Source organism: Adiantum capillus-veneris, chromosome 23 (genome assembly GCF_014529385.1).
Source record: "Adiantum capillus-veneris isolate H3 chromosome 23, ASM1452938v2, whole genome shotgun sequence".
Classification (NCBI taxonomy): domain Eukaryota; kingdom Viridiplantae; phylum Streptophyta; class Polypodiopsida; order Polypodiales; family Pteridaceae; genus Adiantum; species Adiantum capillus-veneris.
In genome coordinates, this window is record NC_140953.1 from 51,116,551 (window position 1) to 51,129,337 (window position 12,787).

The 12,787-nt window shown below is 42.3% G+C and overlaps 2 pseudogenes; both read right to left on the minus strand.

The window, feature by feature from the left end:
* Window positions 1-3,919: 3,919 nt before the first annotated feature.
* On the minus strand, window positions 3,920-4,235 carry LOC147427772 (uncharacterized; annotated as a pseudogene).
* A 3,987-nt stretch (window positions 4,236-8,222) lies between these two features.
* Window positions 8,223-10,462, minus strand: LOC147427773 (uncharacterized; annotated as a pseudogene).
* Window positions 10,463-12,787: the final 2,325 nt, after the last annotated feature.

Sequence of the window (12,787 nt, forward strand, 5' to 3'; positions counted from 1 at the left end):
ATCAAAAGAAAGAGGATTTAGAAGTGGAATAGTGCGACCACGCTCACTAGCATCTATATACATGTTCTTTCCCCGGTAGGTGAAGTAAATTCTCCTTTCAGGGAACTTCATGTTGGCAGCCATGCGATCAAACCATGGTGCCCCTAGGATAACATCCTGATGTTGGAGAGGAGAGATGAAGAAGTCTTCTTTGTCGACATAGCTTTCGACATGAAGCCTCAACTTCCCAATCAAGGGAGTAACGGAGGCTTGTTGTCCCTTGAAGGCTGCATCGGCTGTTACTATATCTTCCATCTCAAAATCTTGAATGCCCAACTTGGTGGCCAACTCTATTGATATGAAGTTGAGAGTAGAGCCTGGGTCAAACAAGATGAAGGCATCATGCTCTCTTACCTTTCCCCACGCATAGGAAAGTGATGATCCTTTGCAATGACCATCCTCTTTTGGAGCTTCGATGGTGGAAGCCCTAGGAGTCTCATTGCGAGTATTCTTCTTGGGGCAAGAACGATAGCCATGTCCTTGCTCTCCACACTTGAAACACTTATGGTCCTTGCGAAAAGCTTCAAGCTCTTCAGGAGAGAATTTGTTTTTACCTTTGTAAACTCCCTTCTCCTTGGACCGATTGTTGTTGTTGTTGTTGTTGTTGTTGGAAGTGCCTTGGGAATTATTTTGAGCATTGGATTTCCCCTTTGCATCATTTTTATCTTTGTTTTCCATGGGCTTGACATTACGTCTAGCCCCTTGATGGAAATTGATGCGTGAAGCAACCATGGTGTGGTGGATTACTTCGGTAATAGTACCGGGCCGTTGAGAGTTGATGTATTCGGCCATCTCTTCAGGTAATCCCACACAGAATTGTTGTCTTTGTTCGGCAAAGTCTATCTTTTGAAAGACAGTAGCTTTGAGATGTAAATCCCAAAACTTGTCTACATACTTGTTGATAGACTCATGAGAGAGAAGCTCCAAGCCGCGCCATTCGGTAAGAACTTTATCTTTAGTATCACTTGGAAGAAATTGATTCATGATGGAAACTCGTAGAGTTTTCCATGTCTTTGGGTCTTCTCCATTGCCACGAAGGCTAGCCCACCATTGACGAGCTGATTTTTGGATGTGCATAGCTACATGGCGTAGCTTGGAGGACTCTGTGAAGCCCTCGTCCCCAAAGGCCGCATCAAATTGCTGGATGAAGGCCAACACTTTGTCGGTAGCACCAAAGGTGCCATCATAGGTGAGAAAAGAGATACTCTTTCCTCCCTCCTTGAACTTCTTTAGCTTTTGTGACCTTTGCCATGCAAGAAATGATTTGCGATGTCCTCCCCTCTTGTATTCACTAGGAGAATAGCCATAACTTTCATCGGAAGAGGAGGAAGGTGAAGAATAAGGAGAAGAGAGTGACCTCTTCCTAGCTCTTTTCTTCCTTTGTTTCCTCTCTTTCCTTTCAGAGTGATGAGGAGAAGGACTATAGGTTGCTCTTTTCCTCTTGTGGAGCCACATCTTCAAAAGAACTTAGATTGTCATTGCTTTCTTTCTCTTTGGATTCCTCCTCTCGAATGGGAGAGAGTATTCTTTTGGGGGTCTCTTCAAGAGGCCTCCTAAGCTCTCTCTCCTCTGGGAGAGGAAGGGAAATTCCATAAGCACAAAGTTGTTGAGTAACTTCAGCTTGCAAAACAGGGTTGCCCATAGCTTGTTGCAACCTAGTGACGAGATAATTCACAAACATGGGAGCATCATCATTAGCACCTTCACGTGCAAAATCAAAGCTATCAATGTTCATTCTACTCCCTTGATTATTGTCAGCCATGTTAACAAAATTTATGTTTATACTTAGTGTATGCTTTGGCAATACAAAACCTTCGTTGCCACTCCTCTTAGCCTTTGAAAATCAGCTCTTAAGTATCTACACCCACGGCTCAAAGTGGTTAATTATAGAGAGTAGAGGAGTAGGTCTAACATAGCAGAGTTTCCAAGGGTTAGCTCCTTTCGGACTTCTTATGGCTCAATAATGGTAAAGCCGTAGGCAAGTCTAGAAAGACTCCATTATTAAGTCCAAAGCTCTCGAGGTGTGCACCATCCCCCACATAGTGGGCTCAACAAAACTGATAATAGATCAAAATTCCACTTACCCTATTATAATTAACAACATCAACCATTTATAGGCTACTTAAGGACCTCTCTTCTTAAGCAAGAAAAGAGAAACCAAATGCTCTGATACCAATGTAATGGAATTTGCCTATTCAATGTGAGAGTAGCGGAATTTAATGAGAGTACTTTCAAGAAATGATTTTGTGAGCATAGCGGGTTGACATAATTGAAGATAGGCACATAATCATAGCAATTAGTTAACTTGGCATAGACAATAATTTTGCAAGAGAGAGAGTTTAGAGAACATGACAACAGTTGAGGACCAGATTTATGTGGAGCCGGTCCCCCCTCCAATAGGCATTTGTATTATGATTTCTCCCATAAAGAGAGACTTGTTACAATACAGTCTTTATGTTCCTTGTGACCTAGGTGATGCCATGAAGATGGGAGGCTTCATGCATCACAAACATAACATAAACTTGAAGAAAGCTTTAACTATCCCAAGCCTCAGTCCCAAGACCTCAAACACCTTCGAAGGTGGAGAGAGCTAGCAGGGAATGAGGGTAGGGAAGAGGAAGAAGAAACATTTCGTAGGAGAAAGAATTAGTTCCTCACTTATCATACTCTTGTTGATAGCATACATAATAGCATAGTAATGAAGAAGAAGGAGATGGCAAGCTTAAGCATTGAAGCATGGCTCTTGGCTCGATTTGCACTTCATAGCCAAGAGTGTTGGTGTAGGCTCTCAACCTCTACTTGCTTGGAGAAGGAGAGGGAGATCTTGCACTTTGCATAGTACACATTGAGAGTTCTTGTGAGTGTGTGTGGGTGAGTATACCCCCTAAGCACCCTGCTAGCTTGCTTGGGTGGACCCCCCCTTGTAGCTCATGCTTGAAGCTCATTGGACCCCTCCTGGCCTAGCCAATCACAAGCAGAAGCCATTACAAGCAACAGGGATAGCCTTGGGACAATTGTCCCCCTTTCCCCTTTGAGAGAGGACTTGATAAATGCAAAAACAATTAGATAATTTAAGTAATTTATCATTGGACCCCTTTGAAGCCTAGCCAATAGGCTTCAAGCAACACATGAAGGTAACATGGGTAGGGACCTGACATGTGTCCTTGCTGCCTCTTCAATCTGGGCTTCCCTTGTGAGTGTGAGTGTGTGTTCTCTCTCTAATTCCTAGGAAAGGGGCTCGCCCCCCCTCTTGTAGGGATGCTTTTGACTTTAGGATCTCAAGCACCTTAGTCATCAAGCATGACAAAGCACTTGGACTAGGGGGTATTCCCACAAGCATCTCCGGCAAGCATGTCAAGGCACCTCAAGCACCTTAATCAAGCGGCAAGTCAAGCACCTCAAGCATGGAGTAAGTCAAGCACCTCAAGCACCTTAATCAAGCACGTCAAGCAGGACAAAGACCTCAAGCACGACAAGCACCTCAAGCACGACAAACACCTCGAGCTTGTGCCGGGTTCCCACCTCAAGCTCAGCCCTAGCTTACCTAAGGTCAAAGGACTTTTACACACATTATTGGAGGTCTTCAATGAAGCTAACCCTAAGGTCTTATGCTCCATTGATTAGCCTTGCTCTTGATAGACCATCTCCCATTTGGGTCCCTTTACTATTGGCCCCGTGTTGAGATAGATCTATAAGCACATATCTATATCTTAACACTTGTTCCCGTTTATTCTCCCACATTAAGTGATCAATTTAATATGATAAAATCATTTGGGTTGGTTAGATATTAGATTTTATGACACTTGCAGTGGAGGCATGGTGGATTGTGGGTTGAGGTCAAGACAAGGGTTCAAGAGCCTTCGCCTACTACAGGCTCCTTCTACTCGTTTCGCCCACTAAGAGCAAGGAAGGCTCGCTGGGGTGGGTTGACGGATGGCACGTGGGCTTGCAGTGGAGGCAGGGTGGATTGTGGGCTGAGGCCGATGCGGAGGACCGCCCTTGGTGGGGGCACCTGGCTGCAGAATCCTCTTCAATTGCCCTGGCTCTTCATTTTTTGAGAGCAGGAGTTGGCTTGCGCTCCTTTCTCCTTCAGAGATCAACATGTAAGCCTCGGGTCCTAGCATTCTGTTGGGTTTGGGAGGGGGTGTGGCTCCAGTGGCAAGGGATCCCCATTCGTGTGGCACTCTCAGATCCATGCGGTGGTTTGAAGATGGGATTGGCTCCTTAGCATCCAAGAGGTTCTTCTGGCGACTCAGATCGAGAGGGTTTGTGCATGGCAGCCGTGCATTTCAAATCAGTTCATTTCAAAAGACAACATCCTGGACAGGAAGCTCATCAAGCACTTTTTCCGCTTTATGAAGTGCACCACATTTGGCATACATGTCGACCAAGGCAGTGCCAAGCACAATGTTTTCTTTCAACAACCACTCACGAACAATATCATCATAACTTCTTTTGCCCATATCAACATCTTGTGTACTACCACATGCCCTCAAGGTGCCACTATACATGATTGCATTTGGAGAGATGCAGTCTCTCTACATCTGCTTAAAAAAGCTCTCTCTCTCTCTCTTCCTGACCTAACCTTGTAGCAATCAATGCACTGCTTGAAATAACATTACATCTAGACAGAGACCCTCACTTCGCATTAGCTGAAAATAGGCTAGAGTGTATGTGATTGCATCTAGAGAGACACCCTCACTTCATCCACTAAAAAACGACCAGAGCTCCTTGGCCTTGCCCAAGTTGGGCATATCCCCCAATCAGTGCATCTTAAGAGACGACATTTCAGATAGAAAGCTCCTCAAGCACTTCCTGTGCTTCATGAAGTGCACTATATATGGCATACATGTCGACCAAGGCAGTGGCAAGCATGACGTCCCATTCCATTGAAAATAGCCTAGAGCTCCTCAGCCCTGTCCAAGTTAGGCATATCCCTCAATCAGGTGACATCCGTGACAGGAAGCTCTTAAAGTACTTTTTGTGATGATCGATGAAGTGCACCACATTAGGCATGCATATCAATCAAGGTAGTTCCAAGCACAACCATTGACTAACAATATCAAGTGAATTCTTTTGTCCATATTAGCATCTTGTGCAATACCACATGCCTTCAAGGTCGACTCTGTAGCTGAGCTCGCCGATGAGTTTTGACTCTTTGTTAGCCAAATAAGATGCTGCAAGCTCTCACTGAGTCCCCCACCAGGAACCAACGCCTAATTCTCATGGACTCCCACCATGTCCTTGATGATGGTCAGACTCTCGCCCAACAACACGTACTGAGATCTCTCTCTCTCTCTCTCTCTCTCTCTCTCTCTCTCTCTCTCTCTCTCTCTCTCTCACACACACACACACACACACACACACACACACACACACAGGCACAAGGACTCTGCTATGACATGAGAGGCTGCCAAATGCTGTTGAGAGAGAAGGAGAGAGCACAGAAATAGAACCCCAAAGTGTGTAGAATACACACATGAGATGATGTATATATAGAGGGGACCTGGGTGCCATATATAGAGAAGCCATATATTGAGTAGCTTCACATATAATCTCAACACCCCCGCTCAAATAAGGGTCCCTAACTATGGATGAAAAAACCCTTGGGGAATCAAGGGAAAAACCCACAGCTCTATATACACCTACCGTTATATTATAAAAATCATTGAATATACAAATGTTCATGAGGAGCTACATCACTCCTTTTACAATGAATAGTTTATGAGAAGTTACATTAATCCTATCCTATCAAATACAATAATGAATACAAAGGTTCAATAAAGAGGTGTGAAGGCTATCTTTAGCTCGTAATCAGAAGTGTCTCCATAAATCTTCTATGTAGCTTCTCATCACTATCATATCATGACCAAACATATCTTCATGTTGTCATCAATATGACCTCAGCAAACATATCTTCATAAATCTTTAATTGTCACCAAGTTTGTCTTCATAAAATCAATTCTTTGATGAATCCTACATAGATCATAGACTCAAAAAAACATAGTCATGAAAATTATTAGCATCGTTAGTGAAATAATTTACGTTCACAATGCCATAAGATATGGTTCGCGGTGCCACTCTTTTGACAACATATATACGCACGAAAACATATGGTACATAGAGTATGAAAGTAGAAGTACAAGATGCGTGATTACGTGATGCAAATGATATGTGTATATACTATATAAAACAACATTTATCAATGTAGTGATCAATGAATATCATCAAAGTATTAACAAAACATCATCATTGTATCAATAAAAATGAATAAATCATCATGGTATCAACGAAAAGCATCATGATATCACCAAAAATAATCATTGTATCAACGAAACAACATCATGGCATCACCGAGAATAACCATGGTATCAACGAAACAACATCATGGTATCACTGAGAATAACCATGGTATCAACGAAACAACATCATGGTATCACCGAGAATAACCATGGTATCAATGAAAAAGCATTATGGTATCAACAAAAATCACCATGGAATTAACGAAATATCATCATGGAATCACCGAGAATAACCATGGTATCAACGAAACATCATCATGGCATCACCAAGAATAACCATGGTATCAATGAAATATCATCATGGTATCAACAAAAATCACCATGACCAAAGTATTAACAAAACATCATCATGGTACCATCAAAACCACTATGGTATCAACGAGAAATTATCAATAAAACGACGAAACTATATCTCTAAAAGAATAATTAGACGAGAATCAATGAACGAGTATATCATATAACAAAAGATCATGTACCAACAGTAGCTCGATAGAATTTGGACGATCATCAACTGCTCGACTGAATCAGAACGATATGTAACTGGCTTCTGCAGCAAAGTTATGTCAGTAACAAATATATGATTGATGAAGAAAAAATATAATTGAGAAGTTTTCAATTATGAGAAAAATCAAAAGCAAAAAGTAAAATTTTGCTTTTCAAACATATTCACAGTCCGCGAACGATAACTGAAAATCGTTGCAGAATTTAGAGAAACTTTCTTCTGCAAAGTTATAGACCACATCAATTCTGATGACTCAAGCGAATAGTTTCTCATCGATTCCGATGCCTGCAGCGGCTAGTTTCTTCTGCAAAGTTGTAGACCACATCGATTCCAATCCCTCTCGCGGGTAGTTTCTGCAAATCGTTTTCTATTAGCAGAAAAATCAAAACATAAAATGAAACTTACTTTTCACGTATGTATGCAGTCCGCGAACGATAACTCAAAATAAGTACAAAATTTGAAAAAAAAAACTTCCTTCCTCAAAGTTGTAGATCACATCGATTCCGGTCCCTCACGCGGGTAGTTTTTGCAAAATCATTTTCAATCAAGAGAAAACTCAAAAACAGAAAGCGAAAGTTGCTTTTCGGGTATGTACGCAGTTTGCAAACAATAACTCAAAATCGGTGTAGAACTTGAAAAAACTTCTTTCTGCAAAGTTTATGCAAAATCATTTTCAATTAGCAGAGAAATCAAAAACAAAAAGTAAAAGTTGCTTTTCATGTATGTACGCAGTCCGCGAACGATAACTTAAAATTGGTGCAGAATTTGAAAAAAACTCCTTCTGCAAAGTTGTAGACCACATCGATTCCGGTCTATTCACCGGGTAGTTTCTGCAAGATCGTTTTCAATTATAAGAGAACTCAAAAACAGAAAGCGGAAGTTGCTTTTCGGGTATGTACGCAGTCCGCGAACGATAACTCAAAATCGGTGTAGAATTTGAAAAAAATTCCTTCTGCAAAGTTGTAGACCACATCGATTCCGGTCCCATCATTTTCAGTTAGTAGAAAAATTAAAAACAAAAAGCGGAAGTTGCAAAAATAGAACCCCAAAGTGTGTAGAATACACACATGAGACATATATTGAGTAGCTTCACATATAAGCTCAACACGACATAGCAATCATCGGAACACAGAATCAAAGATAAGTCATGTTTTTTTATTCGTTCTAAAAGTTCTTTATATGTGAAGCTACTCAATATATGGCTTCTCTATATATTGACTAGCTTCACATATAAGCTCAACAAATGAGAGGCTGCAGCGCAGTTGGCCAGGGTAGCCATGGCGCTAGCAAATGAGGAGGCGATGAAAGGCAAGAAACACTCGCTCAGCTCATACAAAGAAAACACATCATCTAGATCTTCTATCTTCACCCCTTCTCCTTCAAAGCTCACTACCACACTTGATGGTGGTGAAAATGATGATGGCTCTTGCATGCTCTTGCGTTGTTGACGTTGTTGCTCGATGCCTGCAACTCCATCTTCGACTGGTACTTCTCGTTTCACTCTCTTCTTCTTCTTTCTCTCCACCTCTTTTTCTAGCCCACGACATTGACAGAAAATTTCAGCAATACGCGCACCCCGCGCATCTTCAATGCCGCTCGATCATATGCCAAGGTTGCCTCCTCAGCCCGTGTCAAAGGTCCCTAGCCAAACACGGGCCCCTTGCCTTGCAGAGTCTCGGATCTCGGCTGCATATTTTCCCCACGGCCGACGCCGTACTCCTCGGTAATGCTTCTTGTTGGAGCTCTTGGCAAGCTCTACGGGTGTTAATGATGTTCTTGAAGGGGCAGAGCACATTGTAGAGGCAACACCATTTTTTATGCCTTTCTTTGGAGGAGTTGTATTTTGCGGTGTTGATGATCTGGGTGCAAGGTGACTCTCCATCGATGCATCTTCGCATTTTGGGGTGCGCGGAACCCATCCTGTTTTGTTCACAGCTTCTTTAAGAATGCCATACACCATCATGTCATCTGAGTCATTTTCATTCAATGGAAAACCAGAGCTTGTGCCCAAGCATGATCTCAAGCAAGTTGGGGTGACTTGAGAGGAAGGAAGTCTCCATGGACTGCTGCCATGGCAAGCTTTGTGGACAGATTCTGTGAACAATTTGTATGAGCAAACGAGAGTGGGTCGAGGGGCCGGACTTGGTGACACCCGTTTGAAGGACGTTTCCTCGCTTATACGACATAATCCTCGTCTATGCGTGCTTAGCACTTGAGTCCTCTCTACAGTTAGTTGCAAGGAGATATAACATGTTGGTATGGAGAGATGACATCATGGTTTGAGCTACATGGATTCAGCATGGAGTCATTGCTCCCCTTCCACTACTCATTAGATGCCTCCTCTTTGACTCTTACACAATCCAAGATCACCACTCATTCGTGAGGACCTGAATCAGCTGGATACCAAGAGGAAATAATCTTAATGTCATTACATGTAGAGGACAACTCTTCAACCATTGCTAGAGAGGACCTACTACCACACTAACAATGAATAAAAGTAACATAATCAATTAAATACTATTTCTTGAAAGACGAACACACTTACTACCTAGTAGCAAGTCAATCTCATACACTTAAGGAGCCCGTCACAATGAAAACAGATTAATAACAGAATAGAATTTTCCTCTTGACGAGATATCTATTTCACTCTCAATTTTCAAACCAACGCAATTGCTGTAATTTGTCAAATAATGGCTGAATGGATCACCTTGCACGGTCTCCTCGCGTATAAGCTATAACTCTTCAACAACTACTTGGATCATAATCGTTTGCCAAATAGCGATGACCTCCCCGCCAACAGAATATATAGGGATGGGTGAAACTCAATTTTTGTTTTTGCCTAGGCAACACTCAGTCATGGACAGCACTACAAAACACCCACTCACCATCCTGCAATGCTTAGAAAAATGGTAGATGATCCTATGGAGACAACTTCACCGCTCTGTTGTGTGGTGGATAGAGATACTTACTAGGATAAGATCAACTTTGAGAAGAAATTGAACTTGATGTGTCACAAGGACTCTAGTTTTCCTTTCCAAGGCTCCAAGCAAGCAATCCTACAAAAGCTTAAGCAGTGAGTAGACTTGATACTCATAATTTGATCATAACCGTATTAGCACATTGACCTTGAATAGGGCAGACCCCGTGTGCGCATCTAGTGCGCTGAATATAGCATCTAGGAAATAGACGTCAGAATCTTGATATACTGCCCTAGCTAGCTGAATCCTTTGTTTCTGTCCACCACTAAGGTTAATGCTTCTTTCACCTATCTTTGTTTCATCACCAAACTCAAACAAGGCTATATCTTGCTCCAAGGCAATTACTTTGATGGTTCTCTGATACTTGACCGTCCCAGTCTGAATCCATGCCGTCTGCGGAACATAGGCAGTTGTACCATGTACCTCAACCTGCATGCACAATAGTAGAAAATATAATGTACGTGAAATGACCTTATGCTCTCAAAACAATGCCATGAAGACAAAGGAAATGACATTATGCTCTCAAACCTGCCCCTCGTTCGGCCTGTAGTAGCTGCCATGGAGAGCTTGTGGCGCTGCTGTGCTTCCCGCGAGTCAAGTTTCAAAGACGCGAGCAGGTCTATTGAAAAAGCGCCTCGCATGAGAGACATAGGGACAGTGTGCACGCGTCGTTACTAGCCTCGTTGCTCTGCGTCGTATAAGCAAGACAATTTTTAGGCATCGATTATGCGACGGCTTAAAGTTTTGGGCGTCGATTATGCAATGATAGCCGTTGTTTATGCGACAGTTAATTTTTTTAAAAAATTATATCTTTGTTTATACGACATAAACCTCGTCTATGCGACACATTCGTCATCGATTAAACGACGTCTATCAATTATTAGTCCCTCGCAAACCCCCCCTATGGCTAGTAGTGTCTTGTATGTATTCTTTTAAGAATAGTCTCCTAAGAGTAGGGTAAATCGTTTTTTCTTCCACCCTTAGGGTTCTATACCAATCCCCTGCCTTACCACTTAAGGTTAGGCTTAAACCATTACTCTTATGCAGGTCATTGTGTCTCCTAGAGAATCGCATATTTGTTTAAACACTTCGATATGCTTTTTCACATCCCCATCTCCACTAAATTTTTGTGTGAGCTTGGCTATTTGTATTGACTTCCTTCTAGGTTCTCTATCAGGCGTGTAACACATATTCTCAGCAATAGATCGACTGATAGCTTTAGAAAATGTTGCCAAGTCACCTAAGTGAGCAGGAACCGTGGGTGGAGGTGCTCCAGAGACTACATGTGGAGTAGGTATTGGCATTGTTCTTGGCGCATAGGAAGCCCTTGGGTTCCACGTTTTGTATGGGGTTATGCCATGTGGTAGCCCATGCCATGTGGTAGCCCAAAGTTCATATGTGTATCCCTAGGCATAGAAGATGTCGAATGTGACATGCTAATGCTAGCCGGTATGGTCCCATGGAGATAAGAGCTTAGGTGTTGTGGTTGTGGAGCATAGGTTGTGGAAACAATGGGAGGGGTAGGAACTACATGAGTACAAGGACCCATGGGGTGTATACGATTGTTACACACTTGTAGGTACTGTTGCAGGCATTGAGCTACCATGTAGTGGTGCTTTACTAACAAATGAGGTCCATGGCATGATTCTTGGTATGCCCATCATTGGGGTAGGCATGGTAGCCATGGCATCATCAAGGGAAAGATGATCTAGACTTGGAAAAGTAAAGCTATCATTGGTGGGCTCAGATTGCTCTAAGAACCCTGGCAAAACAACATATGGAGGATCCATCGGAATTACCGAGGGAGTCTCCATTTGCGATAAGGTTGGTTGTTTAGCCTTCCCTGTATCCAAGAATCTCATGAGACCCGTTGAAGGCATATGGATCCCCTTGTTCTGTCTCTCTAGCTGAATAACCCTATGGGTGACCTCACAAAGTCTTTGTTGTTGATCCTCCACGCTAGTACCACCTGTTGTGGATTGTAGGACATCTAACCAACCCATGTGATAGGAGTGATCTGTGTATAGGTCGGTTAGAGTTTTTGTTTATAGTTTGTACTCCCAATTGTCATTTAGGAGTGCTCCATCTAGGCTTGAGGTGCTAGGGGTTTCCTTTGAACTAGATGCAATGTGTCTCTCTATGGGTTGACCCATAGTGGTTGCTAAGTCAGGAGCACTCGATTTCTCTCCTAGCAAGGATATTGACATAGGAGCTTTTGCTTTTAACTCTCTTTGTTGCTCTGCCTTACATAAGCTCTCAATTTCATTTTCCCTAGATGCAATGATATATCGTTGAACCTCTTGCACTTTGGCAAGGCTTCTACCATTAGGTAATATATTGTATTTGATAGGATAGGAGTAATGTAACTCTCCATAAAATATTCATTGTAAAAGGAGTAATATAGCTCCTCATAAAATATTCATTGTAAACGGAGTGATGTAGCTCCTCATGAACATTTGTACATTCAATGATTTTTATAATATAACGATGTGTGTATATAGAGCTGTGGGTTTTTCCCTTGATCCCCCAAGGTTTTTGTCATCCACAGTTAGGGACCCTTATTTGAGCGGGGGTGTTGAGCTTATATGTGAAGCTACTCAATATATGGCTTCTCTATATATGGCACCCGGGTCCCCTCTATATATACATCATCTCATGTGTGTATTCTATACACTTTGGGGTTCTATTTCTGTGCTCTCTCTCTCTCTCAACACTCTATTGGCTCCCACTCCACAAAATCGGATGGGAAAACATATGTAAACATGAACAAAAAGCTATGGAAATCTTACAGTCATCAAAAGCAACACGCAAGGCAGAAATATTAAATAGATAACCGAAAAACTTGGAAGAGGAGTAAAAATAACAATTTGTAGGAAACCTCGATGGATCCACTGCTGTCTCTAGCTTCAGCTGTGAAGCAACATACACATGCTGCACCTTTGCAAGCCTCTTGCTCTCTTGTGTTT